This window comes from Tyto alba, unplaced genomic scaffold (assembly GCF_018691265.1).
Source record: "Tyto alba isolate M040663 unplaced genomic scaffold, T.alba_DEE_v4.0 Super-Scaffold_10, whole genome shotgun sequence".
NCBI lineage: Eukaryota > Metazoa > Chordata > Aves > Strigiformes > Tytonidae > Tyto > Tyto alba.
Genome location: NW_024881262.1, coordinates 8,502,630 through 8,517,647, shown reverse-complemented (window position 1 = coordinate 8,517,647; position 15,018 = coordinate 8,502,630). Strand labels below are relative to the sequence as shown.

The 15,018-nt window shown below is 39.9% G+C and overlaps 1 protein-coding gene across 7 annotated transcripts in view; it reads left to right on the top strand.

The window, feature by feature from the left end:
• Positions 1-15,018, top strand: part of TBL1XR1 (TBL1X receptor 1) — a 116,768-nt gene that overhangs the window by 23,514 nt on the left and 78,236 nt on the right. Inside the window, exon 1 of one of the 7 annotated variants that reach the window (XM_033006370.2) lies at positions 1,315-1,333. The exons of 5 other annotated variants lie outside the window; for them this stretch is intronic. The gene's annotated coding sequence lies outside the window, so the exon portion shown is untranslated. Of the gene's footprint in view, positions 1-1,314; positions 1,334-10,719; positions 10,768-15,018 lie in introns of those variants that run through there. One more of the 7 variants, XM_033006368.2, reaches the window with a different exon arrangement.

The window sequence follows — 15,018 nt, the reverse complement described above, 5'->3', positions numbered from 1 at the left end:
AATGTTATGTGTTATCTTGGTCACTGCCATGGCAGTTTGAACTCCCATTCATTACAGCGTTCCTTTATTCTTTTTCATTTGTGAGGAGAAACCATCTCTGGTAGCCACTACTGGAATAAGACATCATATTTGTCTAGTATCCTTCTCAAGCCATTCAGTCTTTAAATATAAAAGGAAAAAGCATGTTGAAGTTTGTCCTTGCAGTCCTGTGGTGGACCGATTGTATCTTACAGCCACAACCGTGGGTCATGTACACTAGATACAGTTCCTTTGTGTTCTTAGCATGGTGGTAATCTGTAGTGCCAGACTCTAAGACTCCAGGCTCCTGTGGATTTATCTGGTGTCCTCTGAAACTTGACAACACCTGAAACAACTTCCATTAAACTTGAGGATAAGTGAGAGAGAGGTAGTTTAATAAAGAAACAAATTCCACAGTATTTTCTTGATGTGAACTTCTGACATAGGGGTGAGCAGTTAAGGTAATTTTAAAGAAATTAAAGTTATTTTGTGTGAATGGTAAACTCTTACATCTCTATATGATTTGCTTGTTGGATCCCCTGTTGGCAATTTGCAGTCTGTCCTTCAGGCTTGCACTTAATGGGTGAGTGTTCACTGCATATTCTGCTCCTAACTACCACAGGCGCTTGCTTGCTCCTATATGGCCTGTGGCACTTATAGGTATGCCTCTGGAGTGAGGAAATGAGTAGTCATTAAACTAGAGGAAACTCAAAAATAGCTTGCTTCAGGCAGCTTATTGCAGGGTTGTTTAACTTTTTTTTTTTTTTTTTCTGAATAGCAGAACAAAGCTACAGCAGTGCAAAAGTTCTAAAGGCCTTTTCCTCACTACTGTTACTTGTTTGTTATTCCCTGCCTCCACACCCCCCCATCCCCCATATTATATTATGCAATTTTTGGGCTGCTGTTTTACCATAGATACTGCTTTAGCAGAGATGAAAATAGCAACCTGAGTAATACCATATGCCAGGGATGGCACTGACACCTTCACTAGATCGGTATATGAAGCTCTCACTCTCCTGTTTAGCAGTGGAATAGGTGATACGTTGACCTCTCTTCTGTATTTTGGCACAAAATCCAAGCTGGGCTTTCTCCCTTGCCCAGGGCATTCAATCACCCTCTCCAGGCGCGTGATGGGAAGCAGTGGTGTTAACCGATGGTGTCTGCTGGGCTGTGCTCGCTGGCACGGCTGGGAGGCAAACTGCATTCATTTAAACAGCAGGCAGAGCCAGCCACCGCGGGCTTGGTGAGCGGCACTTGGCTTTCAGAGGAGCTTGAGGTGCTGATTCCCACACGGCGATGTCTGGTGACGTTAGAGGTGAGGAGCGACCAGTTGTAAGGTGGAACCCAACTGCTTGGGGTTGCAAGGCTTGGCCTGGGTGGGAGAAGAAAGTGTCACCAGCCCAGGGAAAAAAGCAGGGAGGTAACAGGCGTTTGGGTGGCAAGATTTGAGAACAACGAAGATGGCAGCAAAGGCCTGGGAGGAAGAATGGCTGGAAAGTGTCAAGGCAGTAGACAGAGGTGGCAGAGGGTGAGTAGCTGGCAGAGGAGAAGCTTGTTTCAAAATGACTGGGACCATTCGGTTTATGTTAACACATTCTACTTCACAGTTTGGGAGGAGTGCAAGTAAACTAGGTCATCTCATGCAAGCCTTGTTAAGAGAAACATGAAAAAATGGCTAAGTGTAGTAAGAGAAACTATGGGAAACATCAAAAATAAAATTGTTTGAATGATTTTATAATTTCTGAAATGATTATTTTTATTGGATGTTCAGTGTTAACTTAGTGAGGCAGCATGGATTTTATTTACTCTGATGCTATAGTTAATGATTGTCTTGCTTCTTTTGGAGACTAAAAAATAACAGTGGTCGAGTGTGGCCAGGGCTTTGGAAATACCTGTGACTCAGTAGGCAGTAGTTCTTTAAACAGATGCGAGACATCTCAGAAAAAGATATAAAATTATTTAGCTGTAAAGCAGTGAAACGATAAAACCTTTCAGTGTATTGACCAAACTTACAGGTTCACTCTCAAAGGAAGAAAACCCGTACTAGAGAATCTCATTAATTTGTGTCTCAGTCAACTTCAAATCTATTCCAAAAATGGATTTCCTGACTTAAAGTTAAAACTATGAATTTATTAGGATGTTACTGCTGTGCTGTGGGTATCATGGGGAGGTTGCTCATCTAGTGAATTAATGGAGGCATGCACGTTGAACTTCCTTACACAGCCATTCCCTTTTGCTGCCAATAGCAGGAACTGGATCAGTTTTCTCCTGCTCTTGCAGAATAAGGAATTGGACCAGGAGGCAGATTAGGCTCTGACAACAGTTGCATTAGAGCTGCTACTGAAGTGCAGAGGAACCTGGTCCCTGGCTTCCCTGCAGGTTTCTCGTTCGTCACAGCTACCTTGTCATCCCCAGTAAAGTTCAACATTTGAGAGAAAACCTAATTCTTTTTTCACGGTAGTAAGACAGGGTGTGGAGACTGAATAACCACAGCAGCTGAGGGAGGATTTGACAGGCTTCTGTAGCCCTTGCTGTCCTTTCCTTTCTGCTGCCATGGGCAATCTGGAGCATCTCTCTTTTCCTGGCAGCAGAAATTAGTAGTGCTGACACCTTTCTTTGTACATTGGACTCAGCATCTTATGTCCTTGAGGTAGAACAACTCCAGAAGCCTGTCCTGCTGATGAGAAAACAAGCATCCCTCTTTTTAAGTCTTCGCTAGAAACTTAGTGAAGTGTCTGCTCAGGTTCACATGTAAGGTCATCTCTGCAGTAAGAATCAGCAGTGGAAGAGTTTCATTAAACATACAAGTCGTCTCCAGTTTGGGCTGGAGGAACCCAGCAACAGCTGAGTGAGGTGATGGGAGAGGTCTGTAAAATCAGGAGCATTATGGTGGTGGTAATCGGGGAGTGTTTTTTGTTACTCTAATGCAAAGACAAAAGGCATCAAATGAAACTGGAAAGTGATGTCCAGAATAAACATAGTTAGGTGTTTTTTCCCAGAATATTCCTGCAGAGTTTTTCGCCTTGGAACATGGTAACGCTAAAATTCAGAAAGCAATTATATATATTCACGGAAGAAAAATTCACCTGGAGCTACTGAACGCACACTTTTTTTGTAGCTGACATGGAAAAAGAGACTTTTGAAAAGGGATTCAAAGGAGGCTTGTAAATTTGGGAGCACCTCTCCTAATGAGCACTATGTGAGAAAGCATGCTGATGCTCATTTGAAAATATATCAAGTGCATCATTAGCTGTTTGGAGGTAGCTGAAGTTAACTCTTTGCTACCAAATGAGCAATAAGCAAAGTGCAAAGGCACTTCTTGGCTATTAAAAAAGAAGGCTGGTAAGTGTGTTGTGTTTGAGGTACTGGAAAGTGAGGCTGGTGAAGGAGTACAAAGAGATGTGGCAAGACAAAAGACAATGATCTTTTTGGAAGGATCCTAAGTGGATCTGAGTGGGGCAAGCTTGCTTTTGCCAGGACCAGCATAAGCTCAGGCATGAGATAATGAAAGTCTGGATAAGAACTTCAGTTGCATGGATGGATGGAATAGGTCATGTTTTAGAAGTGCTATGCAGAAAGAATTGTAAAATTTAGATATAACGTAGTTAAATCTATAGTCTAGATAGAGGCATACAGACCAATAAAAAAGTGTGGTTTTTAATGAGTGTCACTCGTGTTGCATCTTGTATATGTATGTACTTGAGCATTTTGAAGGTGTACAGTCACAGTCTCTAAGCCTATGAAAACCTTTTCAAAATAAGAGTAGCTTTGGTTTTTATTTCCATTTGCTTAAAGTATACAGAGCCCTGGATTGTACACTGAGACTTCAAGAAGTAAAATGGTCTCACTTTTCTTTGTGATTATTTAAGGAGTAGATGTTCTGATTGCTCAAGCTTAGTTAAGAGGGTCTCTATTGAAGAGCGATGGAAACTGAATGATGGTGTATGTCAGCCTTTCAGCTAATATTCCAAGTATATGCTTTAATTAACCTTTTTTTCTTTCAAAATGTTTGCTATATGACAGTATGTTGTGATCTGGCAGGTATTGCTCAGGTACATGTCCTAGGGTTTGTGGTTTTTTTTCTTTTTTTTTTTAAACTTTAATTTGTGACTGTTTATGATATTTTTTCATTTTTCTGTGTTAGGAAATTGAGTTTTATTGTGGGAAGAAATTTCACACTAAGCAGATATTTAGCTAAAGAGAAAAGAGGAATTTTGTAGGTATTTCAAAATTCCAGGAACACTATAAACTGCCAAATGAAATCTACCTTAACCTCAAGTTGTGGTTTAAGACTTAGTTTTTAAGACAATACCTTTTAACAACTCTGAACTTGATTTGTATCTACATAAATGTAAGAAGCCTTGTGCTCATACAATTAAAATATGTCACTTAGTTCAGTGTGCATGTATGATGAAAGTTATAACGTATCTTGGAATATTAGCAAGATAGGATGGGTTGAAGGTGGAGCTCCAGTTCAAGCCTGGGAAGACATTCGTGCTAAAGTTTCTCTCCTCCTTTTCTTCCCTCTGGATGCTCATGGTTTAACCTCTAACTTTCTCTTTGTGCAGCTGCTGTTCTGTTTCCTGGCAGAAGATAACTCGGGGGCTTGGGGGGGGGGGGCATTGGTTACAGTGTGGGTGCATGTGCTTAGCTTGCCTTGCGTTTAGGGGAAAGAAAGCAGGGCTCTATGTCCCCAGTACGTTTTGTTTTTCAAGCTTTCAAAATGTGCTTCTATATAAAATATTTAAAAGTGTGCGTGTGCATACATACATATATAAAAACCAATGTGTTTATATGAACATGTTTCTTGGATAGATTTGCTTTGGTTTGAGTTAGAAATAGCAATTATGTGTTCACAAATTGCCTGTTATATATGCCCAGTATACAGTTTTTCCAGTAAATTTGTAACAGTTTGCTCAGCTCCAAGGGTGTGTGAGCATGTGCTCTCTCTAAAGTATTCAGATTTTTGCATGTGGAAATAAATTAATTTGGTTTTGCGTGTTAAGTACTGTGTTAATGAAAATTCAAATAGTCACTTGTGTTTATGAGACTTTGCAATTGCTTGATTTTTAACATGGTTGATAAGGAATCAGAGTTAAATAGAAATTCAAGGAACTCCTTTGGCAAACCAGCATAGATGATCTTTGCAGTCACCATGTGGCACTTCCATGCATATAGTATTCACTTTTGCAGTGTGCACTGTAGAGTGTGCTCCTTAAAGTGTGAATCGTGGCTTAATTATAGACATAGGAATCACAATTTTCAGTTATTTTGTTGAAGGCTCTGCACTGGCTCTCTCTGAAGACAGAGTGCATATTTTGGAAACAATCTGCAACTAGCAGTATCTACTGGACTTGGATGTGCTGACATCACGCTTTCTACCAGGGCTACTTTACTTTACAAAAGAACTGCTGAAATAATTTTGTTATGATTTCAAAGTCAAATACTCCAAAGGCAGTGAATAGACAGAATAAACCATTGTGGGATCAAGTAGGCCAGGAAGTACAGAACACCACTGGCTGGTGCTCGGCTCGCTGCCCGCCGAGGCCCGCCGGCTCTTCTGAGCAGAGCTGCTCCCCGGCCGCGGGTCCCAGCCTGGGGCGATGCCAGGGCTGGTCCCTCCCTGGAGCAGTGATCTGCTCTTGTCCTTGCTGAATCGCAGTGGGTTCCTGGTCCCTCCGGATGGCAGCCCTGCCCTCAAGCGTAGCTGCTAGTTGCCCCCAAACCGGTGTTCTCTGCAAGCTTGATGAGAGTGCACTCCCTGGTTTCATCCATCGTTGACAGAGACATTGAAAAGGCCGGGTCCTGGCATCCGTGGCTGCAGTATCCCCAGTGGTACTGGCCTCCAGGCCAGCAGCTGAAGAACCCATTAACCGCTGCCCGTGGAGACCACCCATCCAACCAGGTCTCTGCCCATCTGGTGATCTCTCATCCAGACGGCAACATCCCAGGCTGGATATGTGAATATCATGGCAGGCCTTGTCAAGCCTTGAAGTTGAGGTAGTAGCCTCTACTGCTCTCCCTGTTTTTGAAGATGGCACAGAATCTGCCTTTCTGCAGTCATCGAGGACCTTGTCAATCTCCACAAGTTTTCTAACATGATAGTGGCCTTGCTATGGCATTGGCTCTCTGTGCCCTTGGACACAGCCCACCTGGTCCTGTGGGTCAGGTTGTATCAAATAATCCCTGCTATGAGCCTCAGCCTTATCTCTGTCTGCTGCCACTAAATCATCCACCTCCATCAGCAACAGGCCCACTTTTCCCCTGTTTAGCCTTTTACTATTATTTGCAGCATTAAATGTCAAACTATTTGCTAAACATTTTTATGAAACGTGGATTTGAAAAGTTATGGTTTATCAGTGAAGTGTATTGCAGTATGTGTGTTACACCCCAGTTATATGTGCATTAAGTGTTCTCATAAAAAGTCTAAACTGAATTTTGCAAATTTTAATTTAATTATAGACTTACATTTCGGGATGTATTAGGCCACCCACTATGTGTGCAGGCGTTCTAGATTGCTCCCACCAGTTGCTTCAGGAAAACTTAGTTCTCTTTGTTGTCAACCCAATGAAGTTTACAGGAAATTTTCCTACAAAAACGACAGCAGCTCCCTTTGACTTTTCTAGTTTATCTGGTAATTTATTTTTAAAAACATAAAATCTAGTATTTGAAATAACTTCTTGTTAGAGATGAATATAAATATTTTCCATTTTTATTCAATATTTAAAGCAAGTGTGTGAATATTTTAGTGTATGAATGTGTGCATTTGTACACCACAGAGAGAAATACTCAGTATATATGTGTGCTCCATTCATTTTACTGTTATGAAAAAAAAACCTTGTACATCTAGCCAGAACAGAATTTTACTGTAAACCTAATGCAGCGTGTTCATTTGTATGGGTTGCTGCAACGGGAATTTTTCAGATGCATAATGTGGTGGTCATGATAATGTGTTTACAGAGTGTAAAATTTCAGCTTGAATTATGATTGCTAAAATAATTGATCATCAGTGTTTGTGCTTTGCATAAGAAGAAGAGTTCAAGAAAGCTGAATATTAAATAAACAGCATGTTGGGTGAACAGCACTTCTCTTTCCTCACAACTCATCAATGAAACAGAAACCAAGAGAAGAGCATGTATTCTTATTGCCAATTACTGTCCAAAGAGGATAATGATACAATCTTTATGACCTGCTAGAACTGTATGCTTAAAATAAATTTCCTATTACATTCCTCTCAGTGTTAAAATACAGTCTTTCAACCAACGGGTATGTTGTGCTAAAAATAAAACTAGAAAGGTCTCTCATGTAGTTTCTGGTTATTAAATAATGTGCACTCTCTGCATCCCTACCCAGCAGGCTCTTCTGGTTTTTCCAAAGGCTTTGGGAGTGCCTGCATGAATTCAAGGAGTTGGTGGATGCAGGGGGTGAATGAACAAAATTACAGTCCTTTCCTTAGAACTTCTCACTGGTTTTGATCATCTTGTAAACAAATAGAAACTTACAGGAGTTCTGTTTGTTTTAAAACAATATTTACACTGTATCTTCAATACCTACAGTAGAGCATTCAAACATCAAATGGGATCGTCCTTCTATGGGAATTTTAAGTTCTGTAAGTAAAATTTACAGAAACTGTTAGGCTTTAGAGATACCTGTTTAATTTGTGGAAGTAGTAGTCCATTTAATATGTTTGATCAACCTGTGTTCTGAGAACGTAATCTTTTAGAGAAGCAACCAAAGTACTTTGCAGTGTGTATGGGCAAGGGGAAAGGCTGGAATAAATTGCTCGGGTCAGAGCGGAAAAGCACAGTGAAAGCTGGGCTTTGTTTTCACACAGTGTGTTTTCTGCTCTGAGTAACGTAATATTGCTGACTTGCACTGCTGATGGCTCCAGCCCCAATTGGTGGAAATCTTTTAGATGATACATCAGTCTCAGAGGTGTTTATTCCCCCCTTGTCTTTGTTTTCCTGGAGCACTGTAGCTGTGAGGTAAGAGAGTGACACAGCTGCCACAGAACCAACAGGTTGTTGGGGTTTGGATGCAGGCGGCAAAGATAGGAAATGCATCTAGGGTGGTATAGGCAAGATGAATGCAGGACACCACCATCCCCACCCCCTCACACTCCCCTCTTGTTTTTTTGTTCCCTTTGGCATTCTCTACCATCTCTAGTGCATCTCTGTGTGCTAAAATGATCAAATCAGTAATGATCACTTTCTTGGCTTTTCTATAGTTCTTCTTGTTTCTTTTCTGTAAGGAGTCCTTTAGGGCTTCTGAAGATCTCATTTTTATTCTTGTGATAGCAGGTGCCTTTGATAATCAACTTTTCTCCAGTCTTGATTATTCTTTTTCTGTGTTGTTTGTTTCTTCCTTTTGGCAATTGCATCCTCAATTTTGGATTATTTTAAATTTCTGTTGCTAGAATCAAAACATAGCAACTGTCTTTTGCATTTGCTGCTTTATTTTTGTGGGGCAGCAAGCCCCCTGCCCTTTTGGCATGCTAGTTGTCTGCATATGGTAATTTGTATTGTCTCTTAACTGCAAGGTAATTTTTGTTCAGTAAATTATCTGTGTTTGTTTGCAGTCAATCATTTTTGTTTAATAGCATTTTCTATTACATGGCACAGCAGTGTCCTAGGAGAAAAGGGTTTTCTTCTGGTGCTTTAATGAGTTGTTTTCTTAGCTTTCTCAAATGGTGTCCCATTCTTAGAAACAGTCCAGTAAGTGTCCTTGTGGTGTGGATGTGCATCAGGGTTTGGCAGATTCATTCTGCCTTGTTTGGAAATTTCTCAGGCACTGAAGTGAATAAAAGTGAATCCGACAGCACGTTGATGGAGCCAGAGTGGCAATTAGATGCCAGTCCCGTCTTGCTGGATCCTTTTATGCACATTCTGCTGAGGGACTCCAGTGTCTGAGCTCAGTTACTTCACAGAAGGAATGACTTGGCAGAACGTGAATCCCCAATGTCTCCAAACCAGGAATGATCTCAAGCGAGGCTTTGTGCTATGATCTAAAGATTTTTAAAGTTATTACAAGTAAAATCCTTCCAAAACTAGTGGAAGGGTTCTATCTGCTGATCAAAGGGTGCTGACCTCTTTCTTTGGCATCCCCAACCAGTGATACTCAATGCAAAGTGAATTTTTAAAAAACTCTAAAAATTAAAAAGATGGGGGGGAAAACACCCAGAGGAATCTTTAGAGATCACAGTCCTTTTAATAAAAGTTTTTACTTGAAATGAGAAAAACCTGAATGCCCACTAGAAAACAATTTATCTGTCATGCATTCTTTTTACCACATTCCCTACTTGAAGATATGGGAGGTTTAGAAATGACTGATTTCTAACCTATTTAATTGCTTGTATGAAGGTCCATTTGCTTTATTTCAGTGTTTGCTACCGTACAATCTACCATGTTTAAAAAAAATTATTTCTGCACCTTAGTGTTTTGTGGTCTTTCAGGGTCCTTCATGTTTTTGAGCTATGTAAGACAGTGAAACCTAAGTTCGGAAGGGGATTTCTGATTTTTTTTTTTATAATGTATATATTTTATATTATTATTGATTCCTTATTTGCTACTGTGCAAATGGGAACAAATCTATTATTCTTCTGACAGTGTTTGTAGTTAAGATCAGTCTTCTTGGTCTATTCATTGGAACATCTTACTGATATATCAGAAGGGATACAGAGGAGAAACTGTAGAGAAACTTCTGGGTGAGATGTACAAGTTAATTGTCAATGAGTTCAGATTTTATGATATCCAGAGTGAACTTTTGGGTAACGCTTGCCTGCAGAAACGAGAGCAAGTGTGGCACTGCTGCATATGAATTATAGAAGCAAAGTACAAAAAAATTAGTTTTGAATGTATACCAAATGCAAAAATAATTGCATGTACGATTAAGATAGGTGACCTTATGTGGTAATTGCCCTCTTATTCTCTCCTTCTTTCTCAGTGCAATTACTTAAAGATTACTATAGTCTGGATACAATTTTGTGTTTTATTTAAATATTGAATGTTTGCAGGATTAGAATTAAATGATAAAGCCAAACTTAAAAAAAAAAAAACAACCAAAAACAAACCAAAAATAAAACCTGAAGAAGATAAGACTACTGTTTTCTAATTATTGGTAATGCCCAAATATTGACTTCTGCATTTCTAATTTTGTGATCCGCTGTGTGTTAATATCAATCACTGGAAATAAGGCTGCAAAATTGACTACTGCAAAATAGATCAGGCTTATAAATTGTGGATATTTGACAATCCGATATATGTTAAAATTAATGTAGAAAGCAGTACTTTATCAGGACAGGAGAAGGAGCAATTCAAACACCCGAGAACTTGAGAACACAGGTTGCAGGTTGTGTACATTGTTCAGTGCCTGCTCTTTTTCCTCAAGTGCTGATTTGATTTCCCCAAGTGTAAAGATGAATGCGTGGAGGATACTGCGAATCTCTCTCTTTTTCAGTGTAAATCCCAGCGGGAGCCCAGTCATTGCGTAATCAATAGACTTGTGGCACGCCGCCTTGCCGTCGCCTCACGGGAGGGCAGCGCTGGCTGCTGGGGGGACCCTCTGCTTTTGGTTCTGCAAAGGCTCTAGACCTCCCTACTGTTTGGATGCTCAGAGGTTGGCTGCCCCGACATCAAAGAGCTTAAACCTGTGTTTGTCAGCAGCGCTCCGTGCTTTGGAGAGGTCCCGGCTGACCTGAGAAGCAGAAGCAGCCTTGATACCCACTCAAGTTCCGAGTTACCCGTGTGCAGTGTGAGTCCACCGCCTCCTGTTACCCCTCTTGCTGCCCTGTTCACTTCACTGGGGCGGTTCTGTGCTCCTCATGTTACATCCCTCTGAGAATTTGCCTTTATCCTTAAACTACAGGGATCTTATATCTTTGCTTAGCACATTGGGGCTCACAGTTAAGACCCCAGTGCCATCACAGTACAAATAATTGTAATAGATGCTATCAGTATATAAATGATATTCTTTTGTTCAGCAGCATGGAAGTTAGTCTTCCAGAATATTGACGTTTAAGAGCTCCTGATCTGTCACATGGCTGTTTACAGACTAGTTAAACTTTCTTAATTCTTTGGTGCTCGCTCTTTTACCTCTGAAGTAGCACTGGCCACCTCAGGGTGTGAGTATGTCCTGATAGGGTTTTCCTTGACTCTGTTTTCAATGACTTGCATCCAGAAACAGAGAGACTAACAATTGCTGAGTGACTTTGCTACCCTATTTTAAATCTTTTTCTTTAGAAAGTACTGGACTGTTCTTTGAATATCAAGGCTTATTATAGCTGTTGCTTTAAAGGGGTCTTTCAAGCCTTAATTTACACCTTTGACTATTTAATACCAGAAGAAATGTCTGCTAGGCCCAGGGTGGATCAAAGTGAAAACAATTTAATCAACACACAGAAGCCCTTGTTTGAAGTAATTGATTGTAATTTTGGTTTGAATTTAGCGAAATCAAACTTTGTCAAGAAAATAACTGTGCTGCAATCTATTAAAATGCTTGATTTGCTACTAGTATTGAGTTGTTGTAGTAAAACTGGTATTTCTTTTGCTAATCAGGCTGATTTACTGCTTTGCTCTGCTTTTGTTAAAGTATATCTTAGCCTTCATTTGTGCAGATTATTTAAGTTTTCATGACTTTTTTATGAAGTTGCAAGTTGATGAATAGCATGGGTTTTATTTACTGTGTCAAACTGCGTTTAGATGAAAGTGGGTATCTAATGCACAAAATCTTCACGTGTTTTTACTGTTGCAGTGTACTAGATAAAGAGGGATTATTTACGAAAACTTTTGCATTTGAAACTAGGAAAAAGCATTATTTTGTAAGTAGTGAAATTAACTGATTTTGTTCTGCAGTATTTCAGAATTAGCGGGGTTTTGTCATCTTATAATTGGCAGATAAACTACTCATCCTTCAGTGTACAGATTACATTCAAAGTACTGCAGCTACCTGAATACAAACTAGTTGAGGTATGAAAAACAATTTCTATGCCACTGCAAAAGCTTACCACTTAACACTTCTAATATGCTCTCTATGAATGCTATGTCTGTGTTTTCCAGCAGTTCCATCAGTGGTTTAGCTTTCTTTAAAACTTAATGTATTTCTTGAATATTTCATTTGTCTGAAATTATTGTAGAGGCTTAAATCACATTTTGGTATAGGTCGCAAAAATTTTAGATTGGATTTGAAATTAAAATTTAAACTCAATCTTGACAGGTGGTGTGTCTTTAGAAAACACCCTGGCCTGAGCAGTGCTGCTCCTGCCACCTGAGGCTTGGCTCTGCCAGCTGCAGGGCAGCCCCGAACTAGCGCAGGGATCGGCGGTCCGGGTGTAAGGCACGGCCGGGCACACGAAGTAGCGTTTCCCTTGGTGCTTTGCCTCTGCACGAGGCTCTGCTTAGTTTGAAGTACCAGTTTTAACTTCTGAAACCTGTAAATAGTTTGATACTGGGTTGTACTCTGACCATCATTACTTTTCAAAGACATGAGAGGGAGGGTCGTGAATTATTGTTGCCTGCTTGTTTCTAGCAATCCGCGTTACTCTGTGGAAAGTGGAAATAGCGGTGTGTGATTTCCTGTAAACTGGTGTTGCGTTCCTGAGTATGGGAGGTTTTCCTATGCTCGAAGGATCTCCTGTATGACTCGATGCAGCCTTTCCCTCAAGGAGCTTTTACAAGAAATGTGGTGTGTATCAGAGCACATGCACCCTCTCCGTCTGACTTGGCCGGTTATTTTAGGGCATCAGTGAGATTTCTGGCTTTCTCTCTCTCTTTCAGATCTGGTTGATATCAACCAATGTCTTTTATTCCAAACCTTAAAATTATATGATCCAAGATAAACTGTATTATTGCAAAAGCTTTGTTTTCTGAAGAGAATAGTAGTTAGCACACATACCAAAGATGCTGCAGCAGGGTTCCGTTGCTGTCAAAACACAGTGAAGAATTTCAATTAAAGATTAACAAAAGATTTTTAATTTTTTTTCAATAGAAATTTTTGGCAAAGATGAAAAAAACACTCTTTAAAAAGAACAAACACAAATGTTTCTGTGGTGTTCCCTCTTCTTTTCTACGCCCTTCATGCCATCATTCCCTGGTGAGGCAGTGGTACTGGGCAGGAGCCGCAGCCCAGCTGTGGGGAGCCAGCCTGCGCCAGAGCCAGAGTTACTGCACTCCAATTCTCTTTAGGCAACGTTATTTATTTCTGTTTTGTTCTAGTTGGTTAGAATAATAAGCAGCGGGGTTTAAAATTTAGTGTGTGGTATCTGTAGGGTTTGTATTTTAATCTTTGTTATTTCTAAACGTAATTAATATTGATAACATTAAAGTGTCTATGCTCTGTGTCTTTACCAGAATTTTTAAGTTCACCATACCTCAGTTCTGGCTTTTTGGGTCTCTCTGGCCATGAATAACTCAGCTGCTTGTCTCAGGCAGTACCCATAATTTTCCTTTGCGAGAGGTGTATTGGGAATGCTCACATGCGTCTCCAGGCTGTGAGTAGCCACAGTGAAGTCCATCTGAATCTTGGTAATTTTATTCAGCTGATGTGGCAATAGCAAGGGCAGTGCTGCAGCTGTTGGGAGGCTTAGGAAATGTCTCTCCTTTAAACTTGATTTATATAATTGTTAATTCATAGTTAACAGTGTGAAATGGTTAATTTAAAAAAGAAAAAGACCCACAGGAGGGTTTGGGTGGAGTGCCTCAGATATGACAGCTGAAATGACCTCACCAGGTCAAGGATTCTGGTAACTAAGGATGAGCAGACTATTTGGATCCTCAGTAGTATCTTTCTGATTTGTTAATCAAAAGAAATGCAAATGTTGTCTTTAATATTTTGCAAATACACATCTCTTTCAAAAATGTGTCACATGAGAGATTTTTACATGGAGACTTACATGTGAAATCAAATTGCCCTACTGGCAATTTTGTTATGTGTTAACAAAAGCAAAAATCTGAATCCCTAAGTTGCATTTGCAAGCCAAGAAGTAAACCTCTGTCTATTTACATTTCCCATCGTATATGTGCATATTCTGAGGTTCATTGTGCCTTGTTGCTAGAATTTACATCTCTCTCCTTATCTTACATTTTATGGCTATATAGTGTGTGCTGGGACAGTGGAATTTTACACAGTGATGGGAGGCTTTGTAGATCACTTTCATACATGTATTACTACACTTTACACTATTGTTGCTTCTCTGGCATGAAATATTTGCACATTGCTGTGGCTGCATGCCTTCATCCACACTCATCTTTGCCCGGTGAGGCCGTGGGTGGTCTGCGGTTGCTCCATGGAGCCAGTGTCTTCAAAATTTGGTAAGCGTGTTTGGCATGTGTCATTTTGAGGACTGGCAATTGTCCAAGTCACTTAAGCATTTTGTAGTAAAATCTTTACACACTGGAGTAATAAAAGTTAACTCTTCATATGCAGGCTAAAATAAATGAACGTAGTTTCTTTTTTTTTTTTTTTCTTACTACTTTACAGGAGGATATTATTAGAAACAAAAAGATAAGATTTGCTGAATCATTGCATTAACATTATTGAGTTAAAAATGCTGAAAGGAAATTATTTTAACTTGACAAAAGAACAAATAGTCCTAATTACTCTTAAACTTAGCTTGTTTAGTCTACAAATGTCATTAGCAAAATAGCATCCTTTTCATTTTTGTGGGAGGGGGAAAGTCAGCGTGTCTCTGGTGTGCACACACAGCCTATTGTGCACGCAGTCCAAGAAGGTCAAAAGTGACTTCTCTGAAAAGGTGTCAAAATCAGTATAGTAGCAGTATTCCCGTGAGAATACGGCAAGTGGATTTATTTCTGGATAAAGTTGCTGTAAAAAAAAATGTTATGTGTTAAATGGGTCAGAAGTGCTAGTATTTGAGGCATTTTTGCAATTCCAAGATCTTGCTTGTTCCTTAGTGATAAGAATGATAAGACACAAGAAAAAGTGATAAATGATTGCAGCTGTACAGTGTCATTCAAGAAAATATATATATACATTGAATCTTGTTTT